The sequence below is a fragment of the Zonotrichia leucophrys genome, chromosome 6 (assembly GCF_028769735.1).
Source record: "Zonotrichia leucophrys gambelii isolate GWCS_2022_RI chromosome 6, RI_Zleu_2.0, whole genome shotgun sequence".
NCBI classification, from domain to species: domain Eukaryota; kingdom Metazoa; phylum Chordata; class Aves; order Passeriformes; family Passerellidae; genus Zonotrichia; species Zonotrichia leucophrys.
The window spans coordinates 27,675,293-27,687,597 of record NC_088176.1 but is presented as its reverse complement, the minus strand read 5'-3'; the positions used below and the strand labels follow the sequence as shown (position 1 = coordinate 27,687,597).

The 12,305-nt window shown below is 40.6% G+C and overlaps 1 long non-coding RNA gene across 1 annotated transcript in view; it reads left to right on the top strand.

Annotated features, from left to right (window-relative positions):
* LOC135449897 (uncharacterized) overlaps positions 1-12,305 on the top strand; it is a 141,921-nt gene that overhangs the window by 117,598 nt on the left and 12,018 nt on the right. Inside the window, exon 2 of the long non-coding RNA XR_010440884.1 lies at positions 8,714-8,787. This is a non-coding gene — a long non-coding RNA (uncharacterized LOC135449897). The remainder of the gene's footprint in view (positions 1-8,713; positions 8,788-12,305) is intronic.

The following is a 12,305-nucleotide window of genomic DNA, read 5'->3' as shown; positions in this document are numbered from 1 at the left end:
GGAGGGAAGGGAGGAGGCATCTGCAGCAAAAATATATAGTAGTGTTGCAGAGGATGATGGCCATAGCAAGAATGAGAGGTCTGAAGTTAAGCCGGGGGCTGGGGCAGCAATCACCTCTCCTGGTGCTAGAAAGCTGCTTATCTGCTCCCAAATTCCCCTCCAGGGACAACTCATCTGGCCTGCTTCAGTGTCAGCCATCAAATGAGTTAATTAGAGCTGGGAAGAGCTGCTGCCTTGCTGGACTTGCCCAGGGAGAGCCTGGGTGGAACCAGGTGATTCCCACCTGGGGTCACAAAGAGCCAGGGGGTTTCTGCACCATTTATGAACCCTTCAGCTATTACAGACAGTGCTGGTCCTTTGGGCCAAAGGACAGGGAGCCCCCAGGTCCGCAGGTGACAGCAGGGTGACAGCCACATGGGGAATGTGCAGCACCATGCACAGCACAGGCTGTAGAGGATGCTGCTGCATAACCCACCCCAGTGAAGGAGGAGCCATCAGATTTCAATAGTCCTGCACCACCCTTCTTTCTGTGCCCTGAGCACAGCTCTCCTCCATCTCAGAGTGCACAGCGCTGTCTTTCCCAGTTTAAGACCCTGATCGGAAGCCAACTCAAATAAATAGGAGCATTTTAGATAAAACCATAATTGAAGGAAATCTTTACTGCATTTGCTTCTTAAGGTGCTCCAGATTTCCTTTCACAATTAATTCTTAAAGGTGGAAGATGATTCCATAGGTAAAAAAAAAAACCAAAAAGCGTGTGTGTTTTATAATCCAAAGTCAAGAAACCTATAATTTCTTTCTAGTTAGGAACCTTGTTCGATTTTTCCCTTCATGGATTAAAATACTACCACCATAATCAGCCTTTTTGTTTTTATTGTGCATTTAGAAGGTCCATTCATTCACAGGATAAATTTATCTAATTGGATCTAAGGGCGACATCTCTTTCAGTATACAAATAACTGTGGAGCCTTTTCCTGCAGGTAAGTACATAAATACCATCTAAAGTTTCTGTTGTCATTCCTGCCTAGGGAATATAGCTACAAGCAAAAGCTAACAAAATGGCCAGCTTCAAAGAAGCTGAGTCTTTCTGCTTTAGTTGTTTTTTCCTTCTTTATCAAAACACAGTAAAGAATTCATGGCCTTCCTCTGTGTGTGCCACAAACTTTCTTGTTTCTCCCTTGTAACCATGATAATCTAACAGAACTTCATGTTTTTGTATGCTGGATATCCAGGATGTGTCATCAAACACTAAGCAGGGAGAATTTTAAACCTGAGCAGCAGAATGCCAAATTCTGGTGCAGCATCGGGCAGGGGATGGACACAATTTATCCCTCCTCTTCTTGTGCAATCTCCTTTTTCATTGCCTCAGTTCCCTTCTCAGCTTTAGCCAGAGCACCAGTTCTGGTGAGGGACTGGAATGGGTGTCCCAAATGAGAGCATAGGTTTGTAAAGACAAACCTAATGGTAAAATTTTTTGGTTTTTTTCCTTTGCTGCTGATGTACAGAACACAGACTTGAAAATGGGATTGTCTTCCTGATGATAGACTGCAGGGCTTATCTGTAAACAAAACAGTATTTATGGAAGTAGGGGTTAATTGTGGCTTTTCAGAGCTGCCTTGAGGTGTCCAGGAACTGTGGGATTATCTCTTTTAGGGGTTTTCTTTGCCACTCATCACTCCAGTATCTGTACATCTGCTGTATAAAACAGACTAGGAGAACAAAGACCATTGTGAACCTCATGGGTGTTTGACTCATCAGCTCTCTTTTTGCTTACAGAAAGTTTGGCCTGGTTGAAAAATATTGTTTATAGGTGTCAGAGAAGCTTTCAGTTTCTCTGGTCTAGTTTGAGATTTTAAAATTTTTAGAGAGTAAGGAATTTAGAAACATCTTTTCAAAATACCCCTATAGACATCCAGCTATTAGATTATTTAGAAAGGTGTCAGGGAAGAAACCTTTCATGAGGTAGCAACCAGATTTCAAAGAAAGGTCCAAATCACAAGACATCTCAACAGGGTAAAATACATTGCTTCTTTCCCAGAATTTCTTTTGGTGAAGTCTTTGTATTACTTGTGATCTGTTGTCTTTCTCTGTGCTCAGAAAATTGTTTATCTCTCACTATTTTTCATGTCAGATATCCATAATGTGCGACTATTGGATGTTATTTGTTTCCTAATTTCCAGTCTAGAATCTTTAAAACAAGCTTAGGAGCTTAAGGTTTTTTTCCTTTCCTTTGCTTGGTTACAACCAGCAATAAAAACTATTCAGGCCAAACTAGAAAGACAAGACAGAGAAGGAGAACAAAACAAAACAAAAAAAAAACAACCAACCCTGGACATTAGAGATTCTCTCCTATTCTATGCTTTAAATGTGCCTACTAATTTCACTTCCAGTACAAGCCCCTGCACTCTGGCACTTAGAAACCATGGGAAATAAATAGGAGGGGAGATAATAAAAACAAAAATAATAAATAAAAATAAATAAAATAAATAGGAGGCTCAGCTGGGCTCAAGTCTCGCTGCTGAAGGACAAAGGGGAGGATCAGAGAGAGCAGGTTTTGGATCATAGGTTTGGGGTTTGGATCATAGGTTCTCTCTGAGTTGTGAGCTCCCCAACACTGCATCCCAAAGGAGGACCAGCTGTGCCAGCTGACTGCACGAGATGATATTGAGAGCAAAGATTTTGAGGGAGAAGATGGGAAAGGCAGTTTAGATGAGAATAATGGAAGATAGTGACATAGGAACTTCTTTTTTTAATCCTGCTGTTCTTTAATATTGAAACTTTTGCTCATCTTGCCAGTTCATCAAAGTAGCTGCCCGTCAGGACTATAATTAAGAAAATTATACAAAGCTGGTTTTTCCAGCTGTTTTTTGATTTTTTTTGGAAGGTGTTCTGTTGAAGCTAGCACATCCTTGCTCATTATTACTAAAAATAATAAGTACATAAACAAACACATGTGAGATGCTGCAAAGCCCAAGGCTGGCTGTGTGCAGCACATGGCTCACCTGCTGGCAGGGTCTGTGCTTCTGGGCTGTGCTATTTTCCCTCCAGTAACAGTCTACACTGATGGCTTTTCCAAAGCAGAAGGCAAATCCTCCACCAGAGGTGTGCAGTGCATTGGAGTTGCTGTTTTCTGGCCATCCCTGCTGTACCACCATGTTAGGAAGTGCTCACAAATTCCCTAGCAAGAGAATTATTCTTTTAGGCATCCCATGAATCAGTAACATCTGTATTCCAGTTTCATCTCTCTGTATTGTTTGCTGCCTGTGCAATTATATTTTGTCTTCTGCTGAGGTCACTGTCATTGCAATTGTTTTAATTGCAGCTGATGAGTCGTGGGCTTTTGGAATCGTTAGTGGTTCCTATGAGCTCTAGAAAGAGAATAACATCATTTCTTCCTTGCTGTTCTTAGTCTTCCGTGAAAGTGAAATCTATACAGAACTTAATTACATTTTATATCTTATGTGTTGTTTTAACTGAACTAATATTTACAAATGGATTTGATGAATATCATTGCATTTAAGGCAAGGACCCCCTCTGTGTTGTCTTTTCAAGTTGTTGAAAAGAAATCAGAAAGGATGAGTTCTTTAGAAAACTATAATTACTAGCTGATTTCATTGACCTGCTAGGCTGGTGGCATCTGCCTTCCAGTCTTTTTCAAATCATTTCTCTTTCATTTGGATGTTTAGGGATACATTAGCATGTGGCCATAATAATTACAAATTATAATGATTAAAAATTAGGGGATTTCTGCTATTGGGAGTTTTTCTCATTCCAGCCAAAGGCAAAATACAAGCACAGACTTCTGTTCTTTTCTTTGTACTTAGGGGATGAGATTTGCAGATGAGTGCAGGAGGAAGGAAGCAGCTGATGGCAAGTTTAAGGAAGAATCTTGTGGGGACTTTTTGAAACTCCTGACTCACATCCCTTTGCCAGAGGGCACTCTGCTTTCTTGTTTCTGGCCACAACCTGAAGCAGCTCCTGAGCAGTAAAGGTTGAAGTCTTGGTTTCTGTTGTACTTTATGATTTCAGTCCTCTGACTTAGCCTTGTCCATCAGTTTTATGTTTTGCCTTTGTGTTACTAAACTTTTAAATGTGGTAAATGAAGTGACTGCAGGCATTTAATTAAGAAACACTAACAAGTTCATCTGTTGTATTCAGCCTCTTTTTAAGGAGCTGTTTACAGAGGGAAAAGACAACTGCGTGTCGGTGAAAGCAAATTGTGCATTTTCAGAACCCAATACATCTGTCAATTAAAGCAATCCTTGAGGCATTCCCTGAACCCTCTCTGACCAGTCTTTTGACCTCCTCATCTGCTGTCAGACTTCTAGTTAGAGAAATTGATTTTTTGCACTCTTTTCCAATCTAAATCTTCAGAATATGGAAAGGTGTGACCCGTTTCACAGCCGCTTTACATTTGAGGTGGGGACCTCGTGCAATTAGAACAATTACACGAAGACAACTATCCCATTCCTCTCCTAAATGGGATAGGAGGAATTCAGTGATACTAGGCAGCTAGGAGATGGAAAAAAAACACCCCATTCTTCCTCCAGCCCTGGATTTTTCATACACAAGCCCAAGAGAGGAGTCTGGGTAGAAGCTTTGAATTCATTCTCATCCTTTGGCTGTCAGAGGTGGAGAGGTTGGTTTAGTCCAGGCAGCCAGTGCTGCCAGAGCTTCATGCTTTGTAACAAAACCTCTGTCTGTGGCAGCCCTTCTGTAATGAATTCTTCAGTGAGCAGAGAGGTAAGCCCATGGCACCTGGAGCATCCCTTGCTTGCCCTGGTGCTCTGACTCCAGAGCCCTGTGTTCACTCACCGCTGAAACGGAGGCTTGGTGTGTGCAATGCTCAAAAGTCTCTCTTTGTAAATGTTAGACTGTGACTTGCCCCTTTAACTCTAGCACTTGCTTGTCATTCCTGGTTTAATAGTAGCAGCTAACTAAAACTTATTTTCTGAAATTTTTTAGGAAATGTAATGATCGTATTCACTTTTAACCTGGCTGCTTTCTCTGTCTCAGTTTTAGCTTCATACCTTTATTTCTTTTTTCTGTCCTTTGTCACCTTTGTAGGCAACTGAAATGTTCATTTTCCTTTAATAATCCAGTCCTTACATCTCACATTAGGCTAAATAAGGAAGGGAAAAATTTCTAAACCAACCTGAAGACAATTCTTACTTGATAAGTGAATTAATATTTCTCCAAGAAGAAGAGACATTAAACCAAACCACAATTAATTTAATAAATTTTCCATCTTAATGTTTCATGGGAGTTTGATGCTTCTTACATAACAGGGGAATTTGTCTACCTTTGTTCCAACACAGCTGCTCTTAGCCAGATGTGACCAAGAGTTGCCCTAAATGCATTTTTTGTGTAATTGGGCAATATATCTCTTTTGGGGCATGTAAAGTGTGACTGACAAACATCTGCCATCAACATGACTGCCTCTGCACTAGAAACATGCAAATAGATTTTCCCTGCTCCAGCAGTCACTGGCATCTTCTGGAAACTTTTCAAACATATTAGTGAATATCTAGAAATGTTTCTGACTTGTGTTCTATTTCCTCCTATTTTATTCCCTCAGCATCCTTTATTAGCACAGTCATTTACAGGAAAGATGAAATGCTGCAGGGGTTTTTCTGTTGGTTTTCCCTTTGCTGATGCTATTATTGGTGCCTATTTTTTTAGTATCACTCACCTTTATTACTTAACTAAAATTTACAGTACACTGGCTGTGGCATCTGCTTCATCAGTGCTGCAATGTATGAGTTTTTCCAAGAGTTCACTTTCTCCCCTTTAAACAGAGCTGTACTGATGTATGTGAGGGCTGGAGGTAAAGTAAGCTGTGAGTTTCCATTATAAAGGTGATTTTTAAATTAAGTTTTTAGTGGCATTGCTATCTTTCCCTGGGAGTAGGACATGGATGTAGCTCCTTTTTGAGGAGGAAGGAGTAGGGCTGGAGGGAGGTAGATTTCTCCATGGTGTTAAGCAAATAGTTCCACCTGAGCAGGTATTTTGATTTTTGTCACAGTTTGCTTGTAGTGCTTATTTGTTTCCTGCTTTTCAGAGAAATGAGGAAAGGAAGCTCTTGCAGAACATCATCACTCACAAACCAAAACCACGGCAGTCAGAAAGTCAATATTTTCCCAGTTTTTCCACTTGTTTTTTGTATCTCTTGGTCAAAGGGGCAGTGCTACCCTCAGAAAGGAAACACAGAGTGTTTTTTATAAAGTAAACCATACATTTTTATGAAGGTACATGGGTGACAGTGTCCTGTTCAGCCTGGGGTGGTGGCTGTGACTGCAGGGAGCCTCCCCTGGCCCAGCCTGTGTCAGTGTGAGCCACCAGAATGGCATGGCAGGAGTGAGGAGGAGATGGGGCTGAATACAGCCAAAAAATGATGGCAACAATCTGGAGGCTGTCAAATCAGTTGTGGAGTCCCATAGAAGTCCTAAATATCAATTATTGGGACTAATTAAAGGCCAAATTATCGTGGACCTCCCCGGAGGGCTGTGTTAATTCTGTGCAAACTTAACTCTGATGTTTCTCAGTTCTGGGAGCTCCATTTCTGGCTAACTGGACATTCATTTATCAAAGTTCTAATCTTCACAGATTTTGATCCTCAAGTTGCTCCCTCACAACGGGAAACAGAGATGAGCATGTCCATGGGGCTTGACAAATCTCCCCACAACTCTCACTTTTCCCTGCAGGCCTGGTATCAGTACCCACTCTGCTGCCAGTTTGAAGGTTGTGACACTAAACTGATGGGTGAATTTGTAAAGCAGAGTTGAGCTAATTAAAAATTCCCATTGTCCACAATGAATTTAATTTTTGTTCTGTTTATGGAATGATTCAGAATGGTTACTAACGGCCAACATGATACAAAGCAGCTTGAGAAATAGTGTACCTTTTTTTTTATTTGATAATTTGATTTTAAACCAAACAAATCCCACATTTAGAGTATAGCTTTTTGTGTGTTGGGTTCACTTTATTTTCTATGTCCACTTAAATCCCAAACTTGTAGCATTACAATTTACAGCAGGATGGAGCTTTCTGAATTAAGTGTTAAGGATTGCAGACAGAGTGAGGCAAATTCAGCAGTCACTACTGCATCACACAATGGCCATGAAAATAAGTTTTATTGATCCACACCTAAATAGGTACATAAAATATTTTTGTTTTATAACTAATCCCTGAAGAAAAGGCCAAGATATATTTCTAAATAAAAATGTTTCCTGAAAGAGATGAGTATAATTCAATTCTAAAATATTTTCCTTTTGCAGCACTAATAAAAATCCCAGAGTAATTGGTCACAGAGCAACAAGCTGGTTTATGAAACACACACTCTTGAGTAAATAGATAAGCCATAGATCCTGAATGAAATTCTTTCCTAATAAAGGATCCATGCTCACTTGCATTTCCTTGCAGACACCTCCATGCACCCTCAGCACTGTGCCAATGAAAGCTGCTTCATTCTTATGCTGTTGCCACTTCCAGGGCATTTTGTGGTATAAATCAAACACTCCAGCTTTGCAAGTAAAGCATGGATGGGATGGAAGCAAGTGTGTCCTTCCTGGGGAAGTGTCAGGTGCAGGCTGTTCCCTGCACCGAGGATTCCCCAGGTAACAGAGCAGCTGAGGCAGGCTGGGGTGTGTGTGTTGTGTGTTGTGGCAGGGGGTCCATCCTTGCCAGGCATTTGCAAATCTGGCCATGGTCAGGAGTTTATCTTTCCAATTTGAGCTCACAGATATGAGGTCTTCAGGGAGGAAGGTGCTGCAGTGTGGCTGGAGCAGCCCTGGCACAGGAGCCTTCCTGCAGTGTGAACTCACACTGTCAGACTGAACTATGATTCTCTTCCTGGAGAAGCTGCACAATGCATTAAAATCAGAGCTGGGAAAGGCTGAGCAAAATTTTGACTATTTCTGACACAAGGGCAAAAAGACAATTATATGAATACTTGTTTGAATCTCTGCAAAGGGCTGATATGGTGAAATGTTGTTATATGCAGACAGTCACTAATGCTTTTGCTGCTATTTTTTAATGGGGTATAGACTCCTGGCAATACCCACATCACCTTTACAAAAAAGAATAAAATCAGTTGATATACCAAATTTATTCCTTTTTATATTAAAATGTCTTTTGGGATACCATCCTAGGACAAAACCAGTTTCTCTCCTACATAAATTATTTTGTTCAGCTTGCTTCGATATATACAAAATGGAGATGAAATATCTCTAACCTTTCACGGGTTTTTCCAGTTGTTAGAATAGAAAAAGGAAATTATTTTTTCTTCATCCCTGCAGACAGTCTTTCTTAAATAAACCAGGAAGCCTTTCCATATTTTTGCCAAGTAAAAGGTTGTACTGTAGACAATTAAGGGCTGTAGATGCTTGAAGTCATCTTTGGTGTTGGTTGTGGTCTTGCCGTGGTCCCTACACTCTGCATTTCTGCAAATAGCTTGGATTAACAACAAAACCTGTGAGAAAATAATGGTTTGTTTGGCTTTCAGAGGTAAAACACTCTGTGCTCATGGAAAATGGGTCCCTACTCCATCCTCTTGGTGATTTTATCAATTGGCAGTTTCTAGTAACATGGAGAATGAGGGGTGTCAGCAGATCACCTGCATCAGCTGAAAGGAAACACACCTGGAAAAGGGTGAGAATTTAAAAAGCAAAACTGGTTTGAGAAAGGTGACTGTATTCTCTTTGTCTTTTGTTAGTTCTGACTGTGATCCTCAAAGGAAGGAAATGTCATCACACCATATGTTTCCAGAAATCTCAAAATCAGTAAAAGGTAAGGTTTACGGGCATGTTTTTGTGTCCACTGTGTTTATCTCTAAATACAGTAGTAATGGGCACAGAGAAACCTTTTTTCAGCTGTAAGAGTCTCTGAGGACTTTCCAGAACAAATATTTAATGTTCCAGTTTTTCTTTCAATGTTTGTGTGAGAGTAGAAATCTCACCAAGAGCTTCAAAAATCACGGGGAATTTCCTCAGCAGTTTTGTGCTTTACAATTTCTGAAATTGTGTTTTACAGCTCTGCTCAATCTATAGATAAAAATTTCCTGTGAAATGCTATTTTTATTCCTTTTTTCTTTTTTCTAATTTTTGTTTTTGTTTTGTTTTGGTTTTTTTTTTTTTTGTAACAATTGATTTGATCATTATTTGAGCAGCAAACCATCAGGCTTTCCACTGCTGTAACCCAGCCTACATGGCCTCTTGGATCTTGGCCTCTGGGTCTATCTCACGTTGCTTTTGCTCTACTGCAGATGTGTAACAGCTTCTGGTTTTGAGACAAGGTAGAAAAGAGATACTCTTGCAGGTATTTTGTGGTGGAAGGAAAGGAAATTTAATAATCTCTTTCAAAAAGCATGGGAGAGGAAAGTTACACCTCATTGTCTCTTTTAGGTGAGCTTTTTAAATTTTTTTGAAGCTGGAAGGGAAGTTAAAAAGAAAATCTAGCCTACTTAATCACTTGCACTGCTTCAAGGGTAGTTCAAGATATAGTGCAAGGCACAATTAACATTGGCCCTGGCAGTGGCTGTAAAGTGCATGCTTAAAATGAGTCAGAGAAAAAAATAGCAAGTAGTTTTACTATTACTGTCAAAAATACACTTTATTATAAAAAAAAAAAAGTAGACTTAATTTATTCTAATTAGGACACCTGTTTAAGAGAGGAGCACGTAAAATAGTGGCAAAGCACTGATGAATTTTTGAATCATGTATTACTTTTATTACCACCTGAAGCCCATATTTAACCTCCTGAGTACAGCAATCAGCACAGATGATGTAAGAGGGAACTTCTATATTAGTTATGCATGAAACATTAATGCCTTCCAGTTGTTTTTTTTTTTTTTCAATACACAAGCAAATAGAAAAAAATGCAGAAATAAGGGGAATAAGGGGATAGTATGGTGGACAATAGGAATGAGGTGATAAAACTAGTGAGAACTGTAGTAAGATAAGGGATGCAGCTGATGAGAGTGTGGTCCCAAAGGCTGACAAGAGAATGGGTGTGATTAATGAGCCAGCACTGTATTGCCAATTGTGCTAGGGACAGGAATGGGGGAAAAGTGGAGAAATTGGAGTTTCTGGGGCAGAACCTGAGGGTGGGTAACCAGGATGGCAAAAACCATGGTGGAATATAGGATTTAATGGCAAATTCAAAATTGAAGGACCTGTAAAAATCAGGAGAAACAGAAAATGCTTGTAATGGGATAAAAGCTAGATGGCAAAGCTTGGCTGAAATGGACACTTCCGGACTCAGACTGCTTAGGGTGAGAATGGTAAAGCAGTTTTCAGGCACAAACTACACTAAAATTGCTATCAACTACAAGTTAAGGAGAATTAAAAGAGAGGGATAAAAATAGGTCTGTAAAAAAGTATGATTGAATTGGAAACCCTGCACTAGAGGGCTGAGAAAAGGACCTTGAAATGGGGCTGCTCTTCTCTCTCTGCCAAGGCAGCAGGTAAACAGGGATGGCTGGGAGTAGGATCAGCCTCTGTGGGAGATGGGGGTTTGGCAGCTGAAAGATGGGAGCAAAGTATTTTAGGACAAGGGGAAAATATTTTAGAGGCCATTCTGAGGAAAAAATGGGCTGGCTGGAAAGGCAGTGTGGAAATGGCAGAGACGCTTTCAAAGAGCTAAGGAGGGAATTTTGTGTTGGAGAAATACCTCAGCTTGTGCAGTGGTGGATGTGCCTGGACACAGTCAAGTGCCTGCCTTAGTCATGGGTTAACAACAGCAAATTAAGAGGATTAAGAAGGGTGTTTGAGGACCCTCTGGGATTGCTCTGTTATTGAGGCTCTGTGGCATTACTGCTGGAGGAATGATAAATAAGCCCGGGGCAGTGCCCATTGCATTAAAGGCTTGAGTTCAAAATAGCTTTGAAAAGATGTCAGCCACTCCAAAGCATTTAAATACTAGCAGTGTCCTCAAGTTGCAGGTAGAAAAGTCATCTGGAGTTTATTTTAGGAACAACAGAAAAAGCCTTCAAGGCAAAGGGCTGTGTGTTCAAGAGGGTTATGAAATCACTGGAATGAAATTGGGGGTTATGAGTTAAAGTAGTGCAGAAGAATCTAACCAGAAAATTTAGCTATAACACAAAAAGTCAGGCCAAGATGATAATTACCTCATCACATTGATCTGGACACCAGTGTGGGTAAAGAACAGCAAAAACCTTGTTGGTGACGTGTATGGAAAAGAGGAAGGGGCTGCAGATGTTACTCATGGCCCAAAAATAAAATGCCTGTTCTCAGCAAGGGAGAGATTATTGATCCTGAGAACAAAACTGGGTAGCTGACGAGGTGGAAATACATTAAAGGTAGAAGAAAACCCGGAACAAATCACAGCAAAGAAGGCAGGGAATTTCTGCCATGACTTGGCCATGTGTTAGAAACCAGCTGTGAAGGAGGACAATGAGCTCAGACTTGCAGGTGGGTGCCAGGATGTCAGATGGGTACCCTGGGCTACTCCTGGGTGTGCCTGGGGCTGCTGCCTGGGCTGGTTGGAAATGAGAGCTGCTGTCTCAAAGCACGGTGAGCACTGAGCCCTCAGAGCACAAAGGTGCTGTGCTGGCAGTGGGAAACAGACCAAAAACAATAAACTTGCTGCTGGATGGCTCAGTCATCCCAAAAGGAGGTATGATAACATGGCCTAATACAACAGGGAACTCAGCTCACTGAGCTCTTTGCTGATTATTTTTCTTTTGTAGCCACTAATCATATTCATTGCAGGTGTAAGATGCTACTGCTCTGACTTCATTATTCAGTGGCTTAAATGCTTTGACCTAAGTTTCTTGATCCTTGATCCTGTCCTGTCTAAAATGAAATCTCTACCCAGAAAACACATTGAAGCAGCACTTCAGAGCTCTGTGACAACCAATGAGTCTTATCAGGTCACTGAATTAAAGCTGTAGCAGAACTTATTATCCAGAGCCTTGCAATCAGTGATACAATGTAAAGTCAGTTTTAGAAAACTTTCTGTGCTTCCAAAAGAAACCTACATGATATAAAGTTACTCTAGTTTCTCCTATTTTTTGTACACAAGGTAGTGGAAGACAGCTGGAAGGGTTTCTCATATTTCTCTCTTACTATTAGTGCATTTGCAGACATTTGCAAAGTCCTAAAACTACATCGGTTGTTTAAAATGTTTATTGAACATAAGAAAGAAAAGCCATATAATTTGCCTCAGAGCCTAACCACTGGAGCAGTGGGTTAGTTAAATGCAGGTCTCTGTGCTAACCTGGTTCTCTGTCACATTTCTCTCTGCCACTTGTGGTGGGAGGAGATCTTCAAAGAAAGGATATTTGG